Genomic DNA, 24426 nt, shown 5'->3' with positions numbered 1-24426 from the left:
GGATGTCAGCAGCCCCCACTGAGGCCATCCCTGCCCAGAGACCGTGGGGGAATGGGCAGACAAGGAGAGCGTCCCTGGGGCTGGGGCAGCACAACTCAGAGGCACCAGCGGCTCCAGCTGGGCAATGGAGTGTGGAATGTGGCTGGGAAAGCCCTGCCTGGGCTGGGCCAAGCAGCACAGACAAGCCCTGACTCCCATCCCCCAAACAACTCCCTCAAGGAGACATTTAAAAGGAATTACAGTTGTTTGTGTCCTCTGAGTTGGACTCCCTGGAGAAATGCCAACAAGAGATTCTCAGGAGCTCAAAAGAACTAAACAGCCTTTACTGGTGACTTTAGAAAATCAGAGAAATTGTGGGAAAGGGTTTTTTATGACATTGTAGCTGTTTTGGTTTTTTAATTTAAATTTTCTTCTAATGTTGAGATTTCTTAATTAAAGTATTTATGAATGTGGTGGGTTTTAGTGTCGGTTACATATTTATGCATTTATTTTGTTGTGAGATAGGATTAGCAGAAAGGTAAAGTAGGATTAAAATTCTAAAAGGGTATAACGAAAGTTTTATTAAAAGTAACGAAAAGAAAAAAAAGTAGTAAGAATTAAAATAAACTCTTTAGAACACTTTATTTTTCTTTACAACTTTTTCTTTTTACTGACAATGTAAAGTAAGTAAACTTAAAATTTCTAGTTCGTTTACTATTTCTAGAATAGTCTTTTTTTAGTTGACTTAGGGAGAGAAGTTTTTCTTGTTAAGGTTATGGAGATTTTTTTACAAAGGGGAAAAAATAGGAATTTGTGGTTCTTAATTTTTTCATGGATCACAGTTGCCTGGGGAACTTTGTTATTCTGAAGTTGGTTTTTGTGCTACAAGCTGTTTTACAGCTTGTTGATGGGCCAAGTCAACTTATGGGGTATTGTTTTAAAGATGAATTCTTTAAAGGTAATTTTTTTGTTATTTACTTTACAAATTATTTTTATCTCTGGGAATAGAGATCTTCTCTAGGGGCTAGTGGATTACTTTTTTTTCTGTTTAAACTTTTTATGAAGTTATAGTTTTTTTAAAAGTTGTTTATTTTAGTATGCAGGTTTTTGTTTGATATTATTTTGAATATTTTTCTTTTTTTATAATTTTATGTGTTATAAAGAAAAAGAGTTTTCTCTTTATAGTTTACAACAAGATTTTTATTTTAAAATTAAGATATTTTCCTTCTTTTTTAATTAGATTTGGATTCTTCTTTACTGACTTTGATGGTTTTATGGGTATTTATATGCTTATATTTTGGGTTTTTTTTTTTTTACTCGAGGGAAGATTGAGGTATTGAAAGGGTTAACACTTGACCCACTGGTAACTTGTGGTGGAATTTGTGGTTGGGTTGTGTAAAATTGGTTTTATGGCTGGTTTTGGGGTTTTTATGTTTAATTTTAGTTGTAGGGTTATTTTGTGTGCGTTGTAGGTTGTAGGGGTTTTTGGTTTGAGTTGTGTTGCAGGACGGGGACTTGATGGTAAGATTTTAATAGCTGTGGCTGGCTTTGTTCTGGTTGGGGTTTTGTAGCCGCTTTTGTTTTCCTGTTTGGGAGTTGTTGGGGTTTGGTTTGGTCAGAATGGGACCAATGGAGGGGGCAGCCTGGGGAGGGGGAAAGGGGCTCAGCCCATGGCAGGGTTGCTTGGTTTGGTTTGGTTTGGTTTGGTTTGGTTTGGTTTGGTTTGGTTTGGTTTGGTTGAGATGGGGGCCAGGGCCAGGGCCCGCTGCTTCTTTGTTGACTGGAAAAGAAAGAGGAGGTTCCTGGGTTTTTTCATCTTTAGCATATGTGTTTCACAGAGGCGTGTTCAGTATCTTAGTGGTTTAACAGATTGTCAGTAACACAAGAAGTTTTCCATTACATTTAAAAATTCTTCTCATGTCAAACTACGACAGATATTCAATCAACAAAAAAACACTTCTCAAAGCATTGCCTTGGCCCATTCAATTTCACAAACTCTAAGCCCGTTCAATTTTAAGTTACTCAACATTTGCAGGAGCACAGAAACAGAAGAAGAAGACACAGAAAGAGAGAAAGACAAAAAAGATACAGAGAGGCACACACACAGAGCTTCCAACTCCTGGAGTCCAGCACTGTTCAGATCGAAATTCCAAGAGTAGTATGTTAAATATTTGTGCTTGCCTTGTGGTCAGCCTTCAATACCCCTTGGTCTTGCTGGGCCCTTCCCCCAGGTGGGGCTTGGGCTCATTTGGTCCCTCAGGAGCTGGGCTGGGGCTGCAGAGGTGGCTGTGGAGCATTGCCTGTGCTGTGCCAGGGACTGGCAGCCACTGCTGGGCTGGGATAGAGGCTCTGGGGGGATTGGGGTTCCAGGGCATGGCAGGGCTGGGGTTCCAGGGCAGGGCAAGGCTGGACCTGCCCCTTCCTCCCCCCCACATAAAATGTTTCCAGCCAACAATCTCCTCCAGTCTTTCACAACAGGGAATGTTGGAGGTGAAATCCCAATTCTGGCCGTGGGTGCCTGGAGGAGCAGGACAGTTCTTTTCCATAGGAAGGAAAGCACAGAGCCAAATGTTTGAAAGGCAGGTGAGAGACTCATTAGGCCAAGGCCAGCCAGATTTGTCAGGAATGGCAGATTTTGTCTGGGAGCAGTCTTTGGATTATGGGAATTTTGGAGGTGGAATCCCAATCTTGGCCATAGGCTCCTGGAGAAGGAGGACAGTTCTTTTCCATTGGAAGGAAAGCATGGAGCCTTCCCCAATGGTTTGGGGACAGATGGGAAGTGACCCTTGTGAAACCACTGCAAGACAGACTTGTCCTGGCAATATTCCTATTGGAACAATCCCTGGATATAAGGAAATTTGGAAGTAAAATCCCAGTTCTGGCCATGGGTACCTGGAGATGAAGATCTTTCCCATAGGAAGGAAATTACAGCGCCCCATTGTTTTATTAGCAGAAGAGAAGAGACCCTCAACGTTCCAAGGTCAGCTGGACTAATCAGGTGGCCCCTGGGAGACCAAGCCAGACCCGTTCTGAGTTTTCTTGGTTTTATGGGGCCCTGCAGTGTCACAATGGCCCCTAGGTTCCATAAGGCCTCGCAGTGTCACAACGGCCCCACTTATTCCATGAGGCCTTGCAGTGTCACAATGGTCTCAGTGGTTCCCCAGGCCCCACAGTGTCACATGACTCCTCTGTTCCATGATCCCTGCAATGTCACAATGGACCTTTGGACCCTGGGGGTTTGCAGTGTCACAATGGTCTCGTTTGGCTCCACAGTGTCGCAATGAACCATTGATGACAGGAGGCCCCTCTGTGTCACCCTGGAGCTTTGGTTCCATGCAGCCCTGCAGTGTCACAATGGTCTCCTTTGGCTCCACAGTATCACAGTGGTCCACTGATGACATGAGACCCCACAATGTCACACTGGACCTTTGGCTCCATGAGTGAGGCCCCATTGTGTCACAATGGACCCTTGGTTTGATGCGGCCTCTCAGTGTCACAATGATCCCTGCATTCCATGGAGCCACACAGCATCAGCATGGTCCCCTTGGTTCCATGAGGCCCAGCAATGTCACAGTGCTCTCCATGATTCCATCAGGCCCCACAGTGTCACAATGGTCCCTTGGTCTCACAGGGCCCCACAGTGTACCAATGGTGCCTTGGTTCCATGGGCCCTGTGCTGCTGAATTCCCCCCTCCCCTTCTCAGGCCACCCTGCCAGCTGAGAAATGCTCCTTGGGGCTCGGCCTTGGCCAACAGCCCCTGGGCTCAGCTCTTCTGCAGCTCATCACAAACACTGTCTGCTCCAGGCACTGCTGCTGCCCAACCAGCTCCTGCTTTCTGTAGGAGCAGCCCTGGGAACTGCTTTTGTTCCCTCAGTGGTACAACATCCCTGTTCTCACACTGCCAAAGAAAGCGGTTGATGCCAAGTGTGGCCAGGATGAGCCATTGCTGGGACTGAAGCCCCTCTCTTGGGGCCCTGCAAACAGCGCTCCAAAAGGAGCCCTTGGAGCTCTCCTGGGCCAGCGACTCCCTCTGAGTGGGGCCTCTCCCAGCCGGGAACTCTCCCGTTTGCTGCACTCGGGGATCCCCAACAACGACGGAGCCTGGGCCGATCCCCCCACTCCTCCAGGCTCAACCCTTCACCCGCTAGGGAGATGCCAAAGGATCCACAGGGAACATTTCCTGCCCTCAGGGGAATTTCTCCCAGGTGCCTTGCACTGACTCTTTGTGTCTGTGTGCACACAGGAGCGCCTGTGCTGGGGAAATGTGGCAGAAATGCTGCTCTTTGAGGGCTTTGAGTGCCTTGGATAGCTGAGTCAGTCAGGCCTGTACGAAATGTTCAGTCATGAGGTATGAGCTAAGTTATATGCTCCTGAGAGTTTTTCTTCTGCTAAGTTGTTATTTTAATGTAAGTTGTTAGGCTAAGTTAAATACTGTTAAGTGTTATTCCTCTGTTAAATTGCAGAGTCATAGGTTATACGTTAGGTTAAATACTGTTAGCTGCTCTTTTTTCCTAACTTGTGACATTTAAGCTATCAGTTACAGTTAAGTCTTGTTAAGTTTGAGCTCTGTTAAACCATTGGGCTGTATTCCTTTTATCCTTCCCCTCACTGTCCTTGTGTCACACACATGCACAGGAACAGTTCTCGGTTCATTTCTGGTTTGATTGCCTGGATTTGGTTTGTTTTTGTTGTTCCTTTGTTTCCTTGGTGTGCCTGAAGTGTCCAGTCAGGAGCAGAGTGACTCTTGCCAAGGAACTTTGTGCTGCTGTTGCTTAATATTAAATCTGGTTTTTGCTGCTCCCTTGCTGGGGATTTTTTCAGCGCTCTCAAGGCCTCGTTGGTACCAGGGTGAAGGAGCCCTGGCCCAGGCTCTGGCCCTGGGGGACACGGGGACGCTGCCGGAGGGTCCCTGTCCCCCTGTGCCACCCCCAGGGCCCCGGCCCCCATCCCCGTGTCAGGCTCTGGGGTCGATCTCGTGGAACATCCTCTGGGGGAGGCTGCGGCGCCGGGGGTGGGGGGAGCCGGGGGGACAGGGGACCCCGCTGTGCACGAGCAGGGTTGGACTGCTCTGGGGGGAACTGTGAGGGGGGCCGGGGCGGAGTGACCTCCCCAGGGACCTCACACTGCCCCTGTGATGTCACACAGCCATCTCTGTGATGTCACAGTGCCTATGCTGTGATGTCGCCCTGTGATGTCCTACAGCTGTGCTATGATGTTTCAGAAGACTCTGAAATGTCACAGAGTCACCCTGTGATGTCACTGTCTGTTTTGTGATGTCACAGCCTGCTCTATGATGTTACACAGCCAGCCAGTGATGTCACAACCCACTCCCTCATGTCACAGAGCCACCCTCTATGATGGCAGGATCTGCTCTAAGGCCTCACACCCTACACTATGATGTCACAGACAGCTTGTGATGCCACAACCCCCTCTGTGATGTCACAAAACCCTCTCTGTGATGTCATACTGACACTCTGTGATGTCACAGCACACACTTTGACCTCACAGCCTGCTCTATGATGTCATACAGCCATGTCATGATGTCACAGCCAGATCTGTGATGTCACACATTTCCCTCTATGATGCTCAGTGACCTCAATGACCGCACACAATAAACTCTGTCATGTCATAGCCCAATCTGTGCCCTCACACAACCCACTCTGTGCTGTCACACAGCCCCTTGCTGACATCACAGCTGCTCTGTGCCTCCATGACACAGCCACAGAGGAGCTGCTGTGACACAGCCCCCTCTGGGACATGCCACAGCCCCTGCCAATGCTGAGCCCCTGTGAGCTCTGTCTGTGCCCTGCTGGTGTCCCTGAGGGGCCCTGGCAGTGCCCCAGCCCTGCTGGGCTGTGCACAGGAGCTGCTCCTGGCCAGAGCTGTCTCTCTGCAGCTCTGCTGCCCTTGCCAGGAGCTGCCTCTGGGCCAGGAGCCTGGCCCAACTCAGCAGCACAGACACAGCACAAGGGCTTTAATGACCCTCTGGGGCTTTGGTGCTCTTTGCATCAGACTCAGTCCCTCACAGTGTGCTCAAAGAACTTCTCAGGGACTCAAAAACAGGGTGAAGCAATGAAGTTTCTCATACTTTAAAAAAGATCTATCTGAAGGACAGGACTGAAAAAGCATCCCCAGGTTCCAGGTGGAGCAGAACACTGGTGGCAGTGATGACAGGTGGGGACAAGCAAGGCAAAGGTGTCTCTGGTGCTGAGCAAACCTGCACCTCTGTCCCTGCAGGCTGTTGGCATCCACCGGCTGCCCCACCTTGCTGTCCCCTTCCTTTGCTGACAGCTCGGCCTCCTGCCTGCCTCTGCCTGCCCACACAAAGCCTTGGGCTGCTCCAGGCTCCTGCTGGGGGACGTGCTGCACCACAGCCCTGCCCTGGCAGGGAAATTCCTTTCTCCTGGTGTCCACTCTGGGCCTCCCCAGCTGCCCTTGGTGCTATTATGTCTTCTTCAGGCTCATTCCCACTAGGAAGAAAAGCTCCAGCCTCTCTGAAACCACCCTTCCATCCCTCCCAGGCTATTCCTGTTCTGTCCTCAGTCTCCACCCCACTGAGCACAAAGACATCAGCCTCTCCCTGCTGGTTTTGTGATGAGACCTCCATACCCCATCTTGGGAGATTTTTGGGTCCTCTCCAAGGTCTGTGAAGGTGGAAAAATAGTGATCAAAGTTATTTTCTCCCAAATCTTGCAGTGACAACACAAGGGTCAATATCTCTAAACTGAATGAGGGTGGATTTACATTTGTTAGAAGAGGAAATATTTTGCAGTTATGAAAGTGACATGAAACTGCAAGAGTTTTTCCAGAGAAGTGGATTCCCCATCCCAGGAACTGACCAAGATCAGGAGCTTTGTGCAACCTGACCCAGTGAAACTCCCTGCCCTCCCCAGTGACAGAATTCCTGCAGTGTGGGTTCTCTGATGTGCTGGGTGCCCTAACAACGCTTCTGGCCAGAATGTCTGCTGAGGGCAGCCAGGCTGCTGCAGGGGCAGTGCCCTCACAGCCATCACCATGGCAGCCCTGTCCCCTGGGCCTGGCTCTGCCCTTTCCTCTGCCCCTGCCTTGGCTCTGCTGGCATGAAGAGTTTTGTCATTGATATCTTGTCCCCAAGGTGCTGAGGCAAATGGCTTCCCAGTCAGGTTTCTGGAGCAGAAGTGGCTTTTCAGAGGCCAGCCAGGAATGAACCCTGAGGCAGCAGCTCTGCAGTGGTGGCCACCAGGCCGGGCTGCCAAGGGAGGCTTCTGGCCATGGCCTGCAAGCAGCTGCTGCTGCCAAGGTGCCTTTGGTGCCTCAGGTTCTCCCTGGCACAGCTCCCAGCACGGCACTCTGCCCTTGTGCCCAAGGCCTTCCCTCTGCGGAGGCTGGCCTGGGGCTTTTCCTGCAGTGGGACCTGCCCTGCTGATGGCACAGGAAAGGCAGTTCCTGCTGGAGCAGGAGGCTCTGCCTGCAATGGGCTCCAACAACTCCAGCAAGGGCCTGTTGACTTCAATATTGCTTCCTACAGCATTATATTCTGATAATTGTTATAGCAATTGAACTGTGGGTTAAATAACTGTGCAAGTGATCTTTCCATCTGACCATGATCAGAATAAGGCAGAGACATAGTTAAATAAATCTCTCTGGCATTCTATCATTAATCCTGCAGGACAAATTGTGTTAAAGTTCAATTCCACCTGTTCAAATTTTTACATCTTTGACAAAGTCTGCGGCAGGAGTTGGATCCAGCCGCTCCTAGTCTCCTCTCTTAGAAGGCATTTAGAAGTCTAGGGGTGCTGCAGGGGTTTGAGGATCCATGGTGGCTGTTGGGTGTCATTTCTTCACCTGATGACTCTGCAGGAGTTTCTCCAAAAAAGAAAAAAAGCTTTTGCCTGAAGCTCCCACTGTGCCCATGACAGGAACCCCTGTGAGTGTCTGGGACATCCCGGCTCTTTGGCAGCCTGGGGACTCCTGGGATGTCACCGTGGAGCCCCTGTGAGTGCCTGGGACAGATGGGTGCCTTTGCAGCCCAAGGTGCCCTGGGATGTCACCATGGAATGGCTGTGACAGCCTCTGACCACATGGCTCTTTACCATGCCCAGAAACCCCTGGGAGGTCTCCATGGAGCCCCTGTCCCTGCCTGTGACATTCCAGCTCTGGAACAGCCTGGAGACTCTTGGAAAGTCCCCATGGAACTCCTCTGAGGGCCTGTGACAAATGTGATCCTTAGCAGGCAACCATCACCAGCCCCCTGTTGCTATGCTCAGTATCCATGGCAACCATCACTGGGCCCCTGTTGATATGGTCAGTTTCCATGGCAACCATCACCAGCCCCCTGTTGCTATGGTCAGTCAGTTTCCATGGCAACCATCACCAGCCCCCTGTTGCTATGCTCAGTCCCTTGGCAGCTCCATGGAGACCCCATGCCGGAGTGGTCTCCATGGACACCAGCTCAGGCCTGCAGCCAGAGCCCGTTGCCATGGCAACCATTGGCAGCCCCATCCCCAGGCTGATGGGATCCCAGAAGCACAGAATTGGCTGAGCTGGGTGGGACCCATCAGGATCCTCCAGTCCAACTGCTGGCCCTGCACAGGACACCCCAACAATGCCAGCCTGGGCCTGGCAGCGCTGGCCAAACGCTGCTGCAGCTCAGAGAGCCCTGGAGCTGGGACCCTTCCCTGGGGAGCCTGGCCAGGGCCCCAGCAGCCTCTGGGAAAAAACCTTTTCCTGACATCCAACCTGAGCCTGCCCCGACTCAGCTGCAGCCGCTCCCTCCACTCCTGTCCCTGGGCACCAGAGGGAAGAGGCTCCCAGAGCCCCAGCCAGGGACCCGCTCCCAAGGCTGCTGCCATGGCCACCAGGGCTGGCACCAGCTGGGATGCTCGGTTTCCACGGGCCGGGCTTCAGGAATGGGATTCCCCAATTTCCTGCTCCCGCTAAAACCGCGCTGCCCTCGCTGCCCTCCCGCCTCCCATGGAAAGCACAAAAGGCAAAGATCCCGGGCTGGGATAAGAACAATTTATTGGGAACAGCAACCAGATAAGGAACAAACAGGAATAAAAACAATATTGTCAACAGAAAGTACAAGTAAAACTATTTACAGGGAAAAATACAACATCAACAACTGTCTCTGCCTGGCCACGTATTTCATCCTGTCTGGAAAGGACACCCTTCTCCTCAGGGGGAGAGAGTCCCTTTCCTGCCCCTGGCAATGACCTGAGGTGGGAGTGAATGTAATGACAGGACCTTGGCCAGACCCTCACGTTCTTCCATCCCACATCATGTCATTGGCAGGGGCAGGAAAAGGTACAGGTGTCTTCCCAGCATGGATCATGGGGAACATGGATCACCAGGCTCTTCCCAATGTGGCTTCTCCCATGGGGGATGAAGCTGGAGTGGTGCATGAAGCTGTTCCTGCAATCGAGGCATTTGCAGGCCTTTCCTTACTGGTGGCTCCATTGGTGTCTGGTCAAGTGAGAGCTCTGGGTGAAGCTCTTCCCACACTGGGGACACTCGTAGGGCCTCTCCCCAGTGTGGATGCGCCGGTGGGTGATGAGGGTGGAGTTGTGCTTGAAGCCCTTTCCGCAGTCAGGGCAAAGGAAAGGCCTCTCCTCTGAGTGAATCCGCTGGTGTTGGAGGAGCTTGAAGCTGGTGGGAAACCTCTTCTGACACTGGGGACACTCGTAGGGCCTCTCCCCAGTGTGGATGTGCTGGTGCCTGATGAGGTTGGACTTCTGCTTGAAGCCCTTCCCACAGTCAGGACAGTGGAAGGGCCTCTCCTCTGAGTGAATCCGCTCATGCAGGTGGAGACTGGAGCTGGTCTGAAATCTCTTCTGACACTGGGGACACTCATAGGGCCTCTCCCCAGTGTGGATGCGTTGGTGGATGATGAGGGCAGAGCTGCAGCTGAAGCCCTTCCCACACTCCCCACACTCGTAGGGCCATTCCCCAGTGTGGATCATCTGGTGGCGGATCAGGGTGCTGCTCTGCCTGAAGCTCTTCCCACACTCCAAGCACTTGTGGGGCTTCTCCCCATTGGGAAGCTGCCCATGGGCCACCAGCTCTGAGCTCTGGCTGAAGCTCTGTCCACCTTCCTGGCTCAGGGTGGGTCTTTCCTCCTCAGAGCACCCTGGGCTGGGTTTGCAGCCCCTCCTCCTGTGGGATTTCTGGGGCTTTTCCTCTATGTCGGAATTCTGCACCGTGGAGCATCTCAAAATGGCCTCTTCCACATGGTTCTGCTGTGGGGATTTGTCCTCCCTGGTCTCCATCCTCAGCTTCTCCCCTCAGGGAGGATGGGATTTGCCCCCATGCAACAGGGAAGGGGAAGGAGATCCCCCCAGTGCATCCCCAGCAGGATGGGGTTGGCAGCAGGGTTGTCCTACAGCCGGGGGCCGTGCTGGGCTGGGAGATGGAGCAGGAGAGAGGGGGAAAGGGGCACTGACTTCCTCCTCACCTGCCTGGGTATCCCAGGGCTCCTTCCTCTTTCTGACAGCCTCCTCCTCTTTTGAGTCAAGGTTTGGGAATGGGAAATCCTGTTCTGGGAACCAAACAAAGGGTGCACACATTGTCTTTTTACAGGATTTAAAGGAAACCTGGAGGAGAGTCTAAGCCAGAATTAGAATTTAATAAGAAAATGAAGTTCAAGGCAATGATACAGAAACACTGCCTTAAGCTGACAGAGTCAGGATATAACCTGACACCCTGTTGCTGGTCAGGGTGGTGGCTGCAGTCCCATTAAATGGTGGCTCCAGTCCTGTTGGAGTGGTAAACGTGATTCTGTCCGAGCAGTGATCCTGTAGAAGGGTCTGGTCTTCCTCTGAAGGTCCAGTTGTGGTTCTGGAGCTCTTGTCCTCTGGGAATCCAGTAGGCAAGCTGCTCCTTGTGTTGCCAGCCTGAGCTTATATGCAGATAGGAATGCTTGGATCCTCCCCCTGGGCAGAGCATCCCACAATGGGATGATGGAATTTTATCAGCCCCACAGTGACACTCAATGGCCCATTCACAGAAGATATCTCCCCTGGAGGGCGTTATCAGGGCTGAGTCATGGAAGAGATCAAGAACACTGCCCCACCTGTTTATAGCAGTTGATGAAGATGGGCATTGAAAACATGCATTTGGTTCCATCTTACACTGCAGCCTGAAACAGTGGGGTAATCCCTGCTCAGGGGGTGAACACCACCCCCCTTACCCAAACTGGCTCAGGTGTAAAACCCCCACCCCGGGAACACCACACACACAGGGGACAATGTCACACTTGCCCTGCTCCAGGGCAAATGGCATCTCTCTAATATTTTCTTAACCAGATTGCAAAATTATTTCGGCACAGTGAATTCAGGGCACTGTTCTTTGACCCCAAGTGCCTTTGACAACAGCATGGTTCCTTCCTCTGAGGAGGTTGTGGGTCTCTCTGGAGGAACTCTTGGAAACTTGGAAGCAGCTCCGTCTGAGCGACCTATGGGAGAACTGATGAGGAAAATGGCTGTTGTGGGACTGCAGTGTAAAGAAAATATTTTGTTGTCCCTCCTTGAAAAGTTTCTTAAAATCACTGGAGGAAATGGAGCAAATGATACCATCAAGACTGACAAGGTTCATTCACCACATGGTGAGGAACACAAGGCTGCTAAAAGTCCCACAAGAAGCCCAGCTCAAGTAGCTAGATTCCCAAATAACTACTGAATTTCCAGGCTTGGGTTTTTTGCCAAATGTGAGAATCATTATTCTCTTCATCCCTGTCACCTTTGTGACAGCTACACAGAACTTCCACTTCCTTTTAATAATATCCGTAATGGGCCAAATTTACACTTTTCTTTAATTGTAACCTGCCAGCAGCTGAGCTGGAGCTGTGAAGGAACCAAGGAAACTTGGAATTGCCCCAGAATTGCTTCTATTGTCAGCCGGTGCTGTGGTGGCCGTGGGGCAGAGGGGTGGGAAAGGGGGGTCCGGGGTGGCAGTGGAGGAAATGCCGGGCCCGGGGGCTGAGCACAGGGCTGAGCACGCAGAGATGGTTCTGTTCTTGCTGAGCTCGCACTGAGCCAAGGCCTGTCCTGCCCCTCATTCGGCCACGCTGGGGAGGGGCTGAGGGTGTGGGGGAGGTTGGGAGGGGACACAGCCAGGACAGGAGATCCCAGCTGACCCCAGGGATACCCCTGACCATAGGACATCATGATCAGTGCATGAAGTGTGGGGAACAAGGAGGAAGGGGGCACATTTGCAGTGAGGGTTTTGTCTCCCCAGGTAACACTTAGGCAGGATTGGGCCCTGTTTCGCCAGTGGGCAGGGCCCGCACCAAAGACACAGACACCAACTTAACTTAAGGAACAGTATAATTTAGATAATGCAAATTTGCAAAAAATTACAAAAATATTAGGTAGGCAAAGCAAATAATCATTAGTAAATAATTCTGAAAGAGAAGATGTTGAAATGAGTATCACACAACTGTCCATTTCTGGCTGCAGGCTCTGGAGATTCTATCTCTGCCTTCAATCAGGGTTGCATTCCCTAAAGAATCCTGGTACCAAATCCTGCTTTCCAAGGCTGGAACAGTGTCTCAGGTTTACCTGGGTGTGTGTTCAATTACCCTCTGTTAAAGGTGGGGCAATTATCATCTGTTAATTGAGCAGTTTACTTTATCTCTTCCACATGAATCCTCCCTCCAGGGAGATATCTTCTGTGAATGGGCCATTGAGTGTCACTGATAAAAATTCCATCATCCCATTTGAGAAGCTCTGCCCAGAGGGAGGAGCCAAGCATTCCTACCTGGATATAATCTGAGAATGTGAACAACAGAGTCAGCCTTCTCCCACAAGATTCCCAGAAGAGCAGCTTTCAGCTCCACTGGATCCCAGAGGAAGACCAGGCCGATCGACGCCACAACTGGACCTTCGGAGGAAAACTCCACCCTTCTACAGGATCACTGCTTACCACGTGACAGAATCACGTTTACCACTCCAACAGCACTGCAGCCACCATTTAATGGGACTGCAGCCACCACCCTGAGCAACAGGGTGTCAGGTTATTTCCTGACTCTGTCAGTTCAAGGCAGTGTTTCTGTATCATTGCCCTGATCTAAATTTTCTTTTTAAATTGTATTGCTGACTTAGACTCTCCCCCAGGTTTCCCTTAAATCCTGTAAAAAGACAATGTGTGCACCCTTTGTTTGGTTCCCAAAACAGGATTTCCCATTCCCAAACCCTGACTCAAAAGAGGAGGAGGCTGCGGGAAACAGGAAGGAGCCCTGGGACACACAGGCAGGTGAGGAGGAAGTCAGTGCCCCTTTCCCCATCTCTCCTGCTCCATCTCCCAGCCCAGCACAGCCCCCGGAACAGACGACAATGTGCGCACCCTTTGTTTTCTTCCCAGAACTTGATTTCCCATTCCCAAGTCTTGATTGGATGGAGGAGGAGGCTGCGAGGAAGACGAAGGAGCCCTGGGATACCCAGGCAAGTGAGGAGGAAGTCAGTGCCCCTTTCCCCCTCTCTCCTGCTCCATCTCCCAGCCCAGCACAGCCCCCGGAACAGACGACAATGTGCGCACCCTTTGTTTTCTTCCCAGAACTTGATTTCCCATTCCCAAGTCTTGATTGGATGGAGGAGGAGGCTGCGAGGAAGACGAAGGAGCCCTGGGATACCCAGGCAAGTGAGGAGGAAGTCAGTGCCCCTTTCCCCCTCTCTCCTGCTCCATCCCCCAGCCCAGCACAGCCCCGGCTGCAGGACAACCCTGCTGCCAACGCCGTCCTGCCGGGGATGCACTGGGGGGATCTCCTTCCCCTTCCCTCTGGCACGGAGGCAAATCCCATCCTCTCCTTGTCCTACCTCCCCCCGGGAAGAAACTGAGGATGGAGACCAGAGAGGAGAAATCCCCACAGCAGAACCTCATGGATGAGGCCATTTTGAGTGACTCCAGCGCACAGGAATCCAATGGGGAGGAAAAGATCCAGAGATCCCACAGGAGGAGGGGCTCCAAACCCAGCCCAGGGTGCTCTGAGGAGAAAAGACCCACCCTGAGCCAGGAAGGTGGACAGAGCTTCAGCCAGAGCTCGGAGTTGGTGGTCCATGAGCAGCTTCATGATGGGGAGAAGGCCCACAAGTGCTTGGAGTGTGGGAAGAGCTTCAGGCAGAGCAGCACCCTGATCAGCCACCAGATGATCCACACTGGGGAATGGCCCTATGAGTGTGGGGAGTGTGGGAAGGGCTTCAGCTGCAGCTCTGCCCTCATCATCCACCAACGCATCCCCACTGGGGAGAGGCCCTACGCGTGTCCCCAGTGTCAGAAGAGGTTTCAGACCAGCTCCAGTCTCCACCTGCATGAGCGAATTCACTCAGAGGAGAGGCCCTTCCACTGTCCTGACTGTGGGAAGGGCTTCAAGCAGAAATTCCACCTCATCAGGCACCAGCGCATCCACACTGGGGAGAGGCCCTACGAGTGTCCCCAGTGTGGGAAGAGCTTCACCCAGAGCTCTCATTTGACAAAACACCAATGGAGCCACCAGTAAGGAAAGGCCTGCAAATGCCTCGATTGCAGGAACAGCTTCATGCACCACTCCAGCTTCATCCCCCATAGGAGAAGCCACATTGGGAAGAGCCCTGGTGATCCATGTTCCCCATGATCCATGCTGGGAAGACACCTGTACCTTTTCCTGCCCCTGCCAATGACATGATGTGGGATGGAAGAACGTGAGGGTCTGGCCAAGGTCCTGTCATTACATTCACTCCCACCTCAGGTCATTGCCAGGGGCAGGAAAGAGACTCTCTCCCCCTGAGGAGAAGGGTGTCCTTTCCAGACAGGATGAAATACGTGGCCAGGCAGACCCAGTTGTTGATGTTGTATTTTTCCCTGTAAATAGTTTTACTTGTACTTTCTGTTGACAATATTGTTTTTATTCCTGTTTGTTCCTTATCTGGTTGCTGTTCCCAATAAATTGTTCTTATCCCAGCCCGGGATCTTTGCCTTTTGTGCTTTCCATGGGAGGCGGGAGGGCAGCGAGGGCAGCGCGGTTTTAGCGGGAGCAGGAAATTGGGGAATCCCATTCCTGAAGCCCGGCCCGTGGAAACCGAGCATCCCAGCTGGTGCCAGCCCTGGTGGCCATGGCAGCAGCCTTGGGAGCGGGTCCCTGGCTGGGGCTGTGGGAACCTCTTCCCTCTGGTGCCCAGGGACAGGAGTGGAGGGAGTGGCTGCAGCTGAGTCGGGGCAGGCTCAGGTTGGATGTCAGGAAAAGGTTTTTTCCCAGAGGCTGCTGGGGCCCTGGCCAGGCTCCCCAGGGAAGGGTCCCAGCTCCAGGGCTCTCTGTGCTGCAGCAGCGTTTGGCCAGCGCTGCCAGGCCCAGGCTGGCATAGTTGGGGTGTCCTGTGCAGGGCCAGCAGCTGGACTGGAGGATCCTGATGGGTTCCTCCCAGCTCAGCCAATTCTGTGCTTCTGGGATCCCATCAGCCTGGGGATGGGGCTGCCAATGGTTGCCATGGCAACGGGCTCTGGCTGCAGGCCTGAGCTGGTGTCCATGGCAACCACTCCGGCATGGGGTCTCCATGGAGCTGCCAAGGGACTGAGCATAGCAACAGGGGGCTGGTGATGGTTGCCATGGAAACTGACAATAGCAACAGGGGGCACATTGATGGTTGCCATGGAAACTGACCATAGCATCCGGGGCGCAGTGATGGTTGCCTGCTAAGGATCACATTTGTCACAGGCCCTCAGAGGGGTTCCATGGGGACTTTCCAAGAGTCTCCAGGCTGTTCCAGAGCTGGAATGTCACAGGCAGAGACAGGGGCTCCATGGAGACCTCCCAGGGCTTTCTGGGGATGGTAAAGAGCCCTGTGGTCAGAGGCAGTCACAGCCATTCCATGGTGACATCCCAGGGCACCTTGGGCTGCAAAGGCACCCATCTGTCACAGGAACTCACGGGGGCTCCACGGTGACATCCCAGGAGTCCCCAGGCTGCCAAAGAGCCGGGATGTCCCAGACACTCACAGGGGTTCCTGTCATGGGCACAGTGGGAGCTTCAGGCAACGTTTATTCGAGAAGTTCCTGTTGAGTCTCGAGGTGCAGAAAGGAGCCCCAATAGCCCCCACAGATCCCCAAATGTCACTGTGGAATCAGAGATGACAAAGACTCAGATCAGAAGGCTAAGGGCTAAAAGCCACCTGTTTTTTCAATCCTCTTCTTTTATATCTTGATTTGCTACAGGTAGACCCCACTAGTCTTTTAATCTACACATTTCACATGATTGGTCTATTAAGACAACACCTTTCAGTAAACAACTTTATGGAAAAAAGTCAACCTATTATAAATATTTTTTGGGCACCTGTTATTGATGTTTGTTTTACGTTGGACCTTTCTGGGGGCTCCCTGGATGGGGGAAACCCTCTGTAGCAATTCTGTGCCAGGTAAAAGGAGATGCATGGGGACTTTTTCAGTCTTCAGCTTCTTGTTTTTTCTTATCTTATCTAAGGTTTTGCATTGCTTTCCACACCAGGCTCAGCATGCTGGGAAAATACCTCAAAATGGCTCTAAAATGTACAGTTTCAAGGTCTTTTAAAGTTTTCTCATCCAATTAATTCTTAAAACCTACAGTATTTCGACTTATTAACCAATAACTCGTCCCTTAACTGTCCACAAAACCTCTGCACTGTGCTTTCCTTGACCAATCACCCTGTGCCACCAACACTGCAGAATATGGAGTAGATGAAGAAGACAGGGACTACACCCCAATTCCTGCATCTTGCTTCCTATCGACACCATACTAAAAATCCCCAAACCTAAATTTCTCACCCAAGGGACATAGCATACTACTCTCTATTATCTATTTCTCAGTTTGGTAAATTCTAATCGGTCTCAAAGTCCTGGAAATCCTCTCCATTGGCAAAGGTTAAAGGCAGTGTTTCTCTGGGGGTCAGGATGCCTGAGAGCAGACAGAGAAATATTCCCTGTGCCTTGGATTCCCACACATTTCACCTAAAATTCTTTAAATTTTACATGTGAAGTTACCCAAAAATGTTCCAGGTAAATAGGATTAGAAGGAGAAGAAATAGAGAACAACAGAAAAACAGATGATCCATAGAAAGTCACGCACATGGGTACCAACTGCTGGGGTTCCAGGATCACCAACACAGGAACCCCAGCAGAAGGCAGGATCCAGACCCTGGGCTGGCCTCGTGCTCCGGCTTTTAACCCCCTGGGCCTTCATGGGCTCGCCCCTGGGGTGGGACTGCCAGTTGCTCGTCCAATCAGAGGCAGGGTCGCACCAGCTGCTGGTGTGTGATTGATTGATTGACAGCTGGGCCAATCAGAGCTGGGTTAACATCACCCCTGCTGTGTGATTGGCAGCTCTGCCAGGCCAGGGCTGGGGGCGGGGCTCTGTCCCACCACAAACCAAGGCCTGACCCGGCCCTGACCCCACACGGGCATTCCAAGCATCCCAAGGTGTCTCGGGACATGGATCTCATCCAGCCTCTGACAGCCACCACGGTGACACTACGGAACATCATGGAGCCATGGGTCAGTTGTGACAATGGAGATCCAAGGAAACAATGGTGAGACTGTGGAATCCAGGAATCATGGAATCAAGGAGACCATTGTGCAGTTCAGGGGCCCTATGGAAGCAAGGATCAATGATCAAACTGTGGTTTGATTGTGATTGATTTAAAATGGAAACAAGGAGCCATTGTTTCACAGCGGGGCTGCATGGGGCCAATGGACCCTTGTGACTCTGTTGGGGCTCATGGAATCAAGGAGACCATTGTGACATTGCCAGACCTCATGAAGTCAATGGAACATGGAACAGGTCTGGCTGGCTTTGCCTCCTGAGGTCTGTCTGACAGGTCCCACTGAATTTGGCATGTCAAGGGCCACTTCCCATCTGACCGTGAAGCACTGGGGCTCCGTGCTTTTATTCCCATGGAAAAGAACTGTCTTTCTTGTCTCAGCTCACATGGCCAAAATTGGGATTCTCCGTCTAAAATTCTCTATATCCAAGGGTTACTCCCAGACAAAATCTGCCGGTACAGTCAAGTCTGGCTAGACTTGGCTTCTGGTGACTGCCTCTCATCTGCCCCTGCACCACTGGGGCTCACTTGTTTCCTTCCTATGGAGACCATTGTGACACTGCGGAGTATGTGGAACCAAAGGGCCATGGTGACACTGCAGGCCCTTGTGGAACCTGTGACACTGTAGGAACTTGTGGAACCAAGGGGAGCATTGTGACACTGTGAGTACCATGGATCCAAGGGGCCATTGTGACACTGTGGGGCCTTGTGGAACCAAGGACATCATTGTGGCTCTGTTGGGCCGCATGGTCCCAAGGGGCCAGTGTGAAGCAGCAGGGCTTTGTGGAGCCAAGAGGCCATTTGCTGCATTTCAGGCCCTTGTGGAGCCAAAGGGCCGTTGTGATCCTGCCGGGCACTGTGGGTCCATGGAGAGCATTGCAAGGCCCCATGGAATCATGGAGACCATTGTGACACTGTGGGGCCGCATGGAACCAAAGGAACATTGTGACCCTGCAAGGCCTCATGGATGAAAAGGGCTGTTGTGACACTCTGGGAAGTTGTGGAAACAAGGGGATCATTGTTGCACTTCTGGGCCCCAATGGAACCAAGGAGCCATTGGACACAGCCAGGCTTCATGGAACCCAAAGACCATTCGGACACTGTGGGGCCTTATGGAACCATGGAGACCATTAAGATCCTTAAGGACTTGTGTAACCAAGGGGCCATTATGACACCAGAGGGCATCATGGGAGCAAGGAACCATTGTGACACTGCAGGGCCCTGTGGAACCAAGGGAACATGAAACAGGTGTGGCTGCCTTGGCCTCCCAGGGGTCACCTGACAGGTCTGGCTGACCTTGGAATATGGAAGGCCACTCCCATCAGCCCCTGAAACACTGGGGCTCTGGGCTCTTCTTTTTATGGAAAAGAACTGTCCATTTTTACCAGGCATCCATAGACAAAATTAGGATTCCACCTCCAAATTTTTGTGTGCTAAAGGATTGCTCCCAGACAAAAGTTGCCAGGATAGACAAGTCTGGCTGGTCTTTGACTCCTGAGGGGCTGCACTCAGCTATTTTCCAAACACTGGAAAGGGCTCTGTGCTTTTCCTTTTATGAAAAAAAAAACCCCATCCCTCTTCTCCAGGCACAAATGTCTTAAATTAGGATTCCACATTCATAATTTCAAATATCCAAGGATTGCTCCAGGCAAGCCTGCCAGGACAGACAGGTCAGGCTTCCCTTGACCTCTGGTGGCTGCTGTTCATCAGCTCCTGAAACATGGGGACTCCGTGGTTTCCTTCCTATGGAGACCAATGTGACATTTGAGAGCCTTGTGAAATGAAGGGGCCATTGTGGCACTGCAGAGCACCATGGATCCAAGGGACCATTGTGACACTGTGGGGCCCCGTGGAACCAAGGACATCATTGTGGCTCTGTTGGGCCACATGATCCCAAGGGGCCAGAGCAAAGCAGCGGTGTGGGAGTTAGCCCAGCTGTAACTCAGAGTCAGACAGATTTTACCCCAGAAGAACTGGGCATGAGTTTCAAACCCTGGGAATCATTTGTTTAACTAAGGGTAAGGTTGAGAGTTCCCCTATAAACCTTTAGTGTTATTATGCTAAGTTGTCCAAGTTCTACTCCCCTCTTGGTTACTTGTTTCTTCTATATGGTTATTGTTCTAGTTTTCTAGCCCCAAATGTCTATGTTGTTGCTCCCCTTTGTCTCAGGTCTTAGGATTCTGCCCCTCATACTGTGCTTGACTTCTCCATGTTTGGTGTTTTTCACCCTGTTATTAAAGTTATTTTTGGGCAACTCCATCAAACCCGTGCCTTTTCATTTTCGCCACCCGTGCCCTGAATTCAGGGAACCAGAGAGGTTTGTCACAGCCACCTTCATTGTGACATTTGGCGCCTGAACAGGAACCATGACACTCAGGGCTCCCTGTGTCAGTCACGTCAGCTGGGGTTGGCTGATGGATAGGCCAGCACTCCCCGGGATTTTGGATTGTGCCGGGCTGGCAGATTCATCATTGCTTGAAGGGACCTTGCACAGGATCAGCAGGGACAACAATGGTTTCACCTGCATAGGATTGCAGGTGGGTTTGGGGAAATGCAAGACATTTATTGCTCATTTTGCCACTGTGTTTTTACAATATGCACCCAAGTCCCATAATTGATTTGGGGTGTTCTGGTGGCTCTTCCCCCTAAGGCAGAGAAAGAGAAAATGGGCAGCCAGATGTCCAAAGTAGAAAGGAGCTTATATGGATGCTTTAAGTTCATTCTCACTGATCATGAGAAAATATTTTCAAAGAATTAATTAAGATCAATAATGAGGTGGATCATTAAAAATTTTCCAGATGCCTCTGCTGATGAAATCCATGCCACTGAATTTTGGGAGTCAGTGGGAGTTAAATTTAGAACCTTTCAATCAAAAGGGACCCCATTGCACCCTGCATGCTCCCCATCTTCCACACCATCCTTGAGACCCTTCACCAGCAAGAAGTGTGTTGAAAACTCAATCGTTGGTCACTCCTAACTCAGGACCTCCCCTCAAACCTGCCTTTTTCAGACCTTCCACGATGGTCCAAGATGGCAATGGCCACGCTGTCTTGGAGCATCATGCCCTGGAGACTCAAGATGGAAGGAGCCTGAATGTGGCTCGGGAGCTCAACCATCCTCCCTCCATCTTGGCTCCTCCACTTCCTGCTACCACAACCTTCTCTTCCGCCCTGAACGAACCTCCAGACTCCACCCCCATGACTGTGGGTCACGCCCCCACTGTCAATCATTCCACCTCCTCCCTGGGCCATGCCTCCAGAGCTCCACCCTGAAAGTCCACCATCCTAAATCAAGGCCCTTCCTCCCCAACACCTGACAAAATGGCAGCGCCCTTTGCCTCACCCTCCGGCAACAATATAACCCCATGATCAAAGATTAAAAGCCCAGCTGTCACACTATTTCTAATCCAAATATTTCCGGTCCAAGTTATTCTTCCTCCCAGGAAGAAAGTTTTGACTTCCCAGAGCCACCTTGCCCCTAAACCCCAGAAGACCCCTGGGAAAGGATCTGGAAGGAAGCAGCTAAGGAAGGAGACTGGCAAATTGTCTCGAAACTCCTTGTTGCCCTTGTATGTTATGAAAGAAGGGGGCAGAATCCCAGGTGTCAGCCATTGGTTTACAGGGAAATCAAGGATCTGTGTAGGGCAGCTAAAGACCATAGGAAGGACTTACCTTGTTTTAATGGCCTAATAAGGGCCATGTTTACAGCACATCTTAACCCCCTATGATTTAAAATATATTATGACCATGTTGTTGCCACCTACAGAATACACCCTGTGGGAAGGGGGATGGAAACGTTTGCTAAATGGATTAATAGCAGACTATGCTAATAATGAGGCAAGGGCAGAATTGACAATCAACCATCTAGCTGGAGAAGGACAACACAGCCTGCCAGATGATCAAGCAGCAGGTATCCCCAGAAGAGTATTGGATGATATCAAAGAGATGGATTTGAAAGCTTGAATCCAGGTACTGGATGGTACCACCCCCAGTTTGGACTATGTAAACATAAGACAAGAATCTGGAGAGCCCTACATGAAATTTATTGATCACCTTAAACAGGCACTAGAGAAACCCTAGGGGTCATGCAATTCCCCTTTAAGGGGCCCCAGTAACATCTACAGGGCCCAAAATTATGTTTCCAGTGTGGTCAACAAGGACATTTTAGAGAAGATTGTCCCCAAGGAGGAGGGGCCTATCCGGTCCCTAATGGATAATCAACATCAAATTAGGTGGAATTTCTCAAAAGGTAACTACACCAAGCAGCCAAAAACTGCCATCGGAGTGCAAGGTGGCCTCAGGCTATGACACAAATGTTCAAGCCAACAATGCCTACAATCGCTGAATTGTACACCCATTACAGATAATGTAGCCCTAAACTCCAGCACCTCATCTCCCATTTGCCAACCACCTTACCACCAGGGGCAAAAATGAAGTTGGTGAGTCTGGAATCTGTTGTTTTAACTGATTATTTTGCCCATGAAATATCAACAGGACAGCTGGGGCCCAAATATCAGCCCTGTGAACTATTAATTTTAGTAAACTACCAATCAAGCACTGAAGGATTTTTTGTATTGCCATCCATACTATCAATGTCCTCACAATGAGAAATTACAGTGCTGGCCCTGTCTCCCAACCCACCTTGTTTTATACCCCAAGGACTAACAATTGCCCAAGCAGGATGCTGATAACACTTCACTAGGGATGTGATAAATCAGGATTGACCAAAAATCACCTGCACTCTGGAACTTAACAGTGAAAAGATTGTTTTGACAGGGCTTGTGGACATGGGAGCAGACGTGACAGGTATCTCACGTTCCAAGGGGGCTCCTAACTGGGCGTTCACAGCTACTGCAGGAATATTGTCCAAGATTGGAGGTGACAGTGACAGTCTCCAAAGTGCAGAACTTATTAACATCAAAGGACCTGAAGGCCAAATTGCCACAATGAGACCATTTGTGATAAAGGACCTTGGTGTATCCCAGATAAGAACATCAAGCCTTGCCTGTAGCCACTGAGTGTGGATTCTGCAAAGGAACCCCCAAGTCCACCCCAAGACAAAACCCACCAGACAGTGACTCTAGCACCTGGACTAGACAATTCTTTTGAAGATGACACATAGGAAGCTTCTACTCACATTCCTCAGCCTGTTTGCAACCATGGTCCTCGCGAGTGGATGGGTAGCCCTCAAAAACACAAAGCACAGTGTATGGATAACTCTAGCTAAAGCCATGAAACAAGACACCCTGTGCCTGTCTGTCGCTAGCCCTGACGACCCCTTCTCCACCTGCCTACTGGGGTTGCCTACAGATCTCTGGCCAATACCTGAGGGTGCCATTTGCAGTATGCCAGGGGACAATCCTGACGGCAAATAGAAGTGCAACCCTGTCGATGCTTGGGACTACTGGACCCAGAAGCTGCTGCATGCACCACTTGAACTCAGGGGGTAGAAATTCTCAGCTCTGTAAAAATGGACTTTTGTGTAAGGTTTTATTACCGTCTGAGATGGGAAGAGGGAGAAAGACACAAAATTACAAGAAAAAAAGGAACTATCAGGAGAGACATCTCCTCATACCATCCCACTTACAAAAACCAGACCTGATGGTGTAATTACACCTCTTCCATAATTTCTTGGTCCAGCAGCTACCCACTCAACTTGCTGCAGGGTGTGTTTCTTATTTGCAAGGATAGAGCATGGCCTGGTGTCCCTTCAGACATCAAAGGCAGACCGTGTAGCTTGGGGAGGCTTACCTTGCTGGCACCCAACACAAAAATGATTAATGGCCAGAGAAACAGAGCAAAAAGATCTACACACTACTTTGAATCTGATTGCAAAAATAATGTCATCTATTGGAGTCAAAACAAAAGAATGGCAGCCTCCATCTTACTACCTTGGGTGGCTGCAGCTAAAGCTTTAGGATAATCAGACCATCCTGGGTGCCTGTTAAGTAAGCAAACCAATGCTGCCTCCCTCACATTGAGTGGCTGCTCTCAGACACAGAGACCATCAGACACGCCACCTTGCAGAACAGCGATAGAGTTTTTACTCTGGGCACAGGGGCATGGCTGTGTAGACTCTGAGGGTATGTGCTGCATGAACCTCTCCAGCCACAGCCAGTCAATCCACAAGAGTATTCAGGTACTGAAGGAAGGGCTCAAGAAGCTTCAAGTGGAAAACAAAGACTGGTTCAATAAACTCTTCCAATCTAAGGGACTAAAAGGGATGGATGATGTCTAGTAAAAAATGGACTATTAATTCTCTTAGTGGTTGTTATTGTGTTGTTAATTTTCTCATGTTTGTTTGAATGTTTTTAGAAGGTCTTACAAAATTCCTTCAATTCCATCTTTGTTGTAACACAGAAAGGGGGAAGATACCCAACACAGGATCCTCATGGACTCCTTGGAGGAGAGAATTGGAGGCCAGGATGGCACAAAAAACTCTCAGAGACTCAGTGTGGGAAGGAAAATCCTTAGAAGTATCTAAAAGTATTCTTAAATCCATAAAGTACCTGAAAAACCTTGAGTATCTCAAAGTATTAATGAGCCCCACTGAGTGTCAGTACAAAGCTCTCCAGGGACTCATTAAAGCAGATAATTGGGGCCATGATTGCACAAACCTCTCACAGAGTCTGCATCAAAAGGGAAACACCAAGTACCTTCAAATAACTGAAGTACCTTGAAGCATTAATGAGCCCCACTGAGTGTTGTTACTGACAAAGCCTCTCCAGGGACTATTTACAGCAGATAATTGGAGGCCATGATTGCACAAACCTCTCAGAGACTGCAAGGCAAAAGCCAAACCCAAAGTCCTTTGAAAAACCTGCAGTCCCTGCAGGGAGCATGAAGGAGCCCCCAGGGCCATTGCTGAGCAAGGCTCCCCAGGGACTCCTTGCAGCAGATCCTTGAGGCCACTGGGATGTGGGCTAGGGGG

At 50.5% G+C, this 24426-nt stretch overlaps 1 long non-coding RNA gene and 1 pseudogene across 1 annotated transcript in view; one reads left to right on the top strand and one right to left on the bottom strand.

The window, feature by feature from the left end:
* Positions 1 to 24426, top strand: part of LOC139603484 (uncharacterized) — an 81210-nt gene that overhangs the window by 14224 nt on the left and 42560 nt on the right. The gene's annotated exons all lie outside the window — the stretch shown is intronic.
* The window catches only part of LOC139603505 (zinc finger protein ZFP2-like), a 32479-nt pseudogene continuing 17455 nt past the window's right edge, over positions 9403 to 24426 (bottom strand).

This window comes from Agelaius tricolor, unplaced genomic scaffold, assembly GCF_023055355.1.
Source record: "Agelaius tricolor isolate 1412-34295 unplaced genomic scaffold, bAgeTri1.0.p SCAF_39, whole genome shotgun sequence".
In the NCBI taxonomy this organism is placed as follows: Eukaryota; Metazoa; Chordata; class Aves; order Passeriformes; family Icteridae; genus Agelaius; species Agelaius tricolor.
Note: the sequence above shows the minus strand (reverse complement) of the source record. Positions and strands in the feature narration are given on the sequence as shown.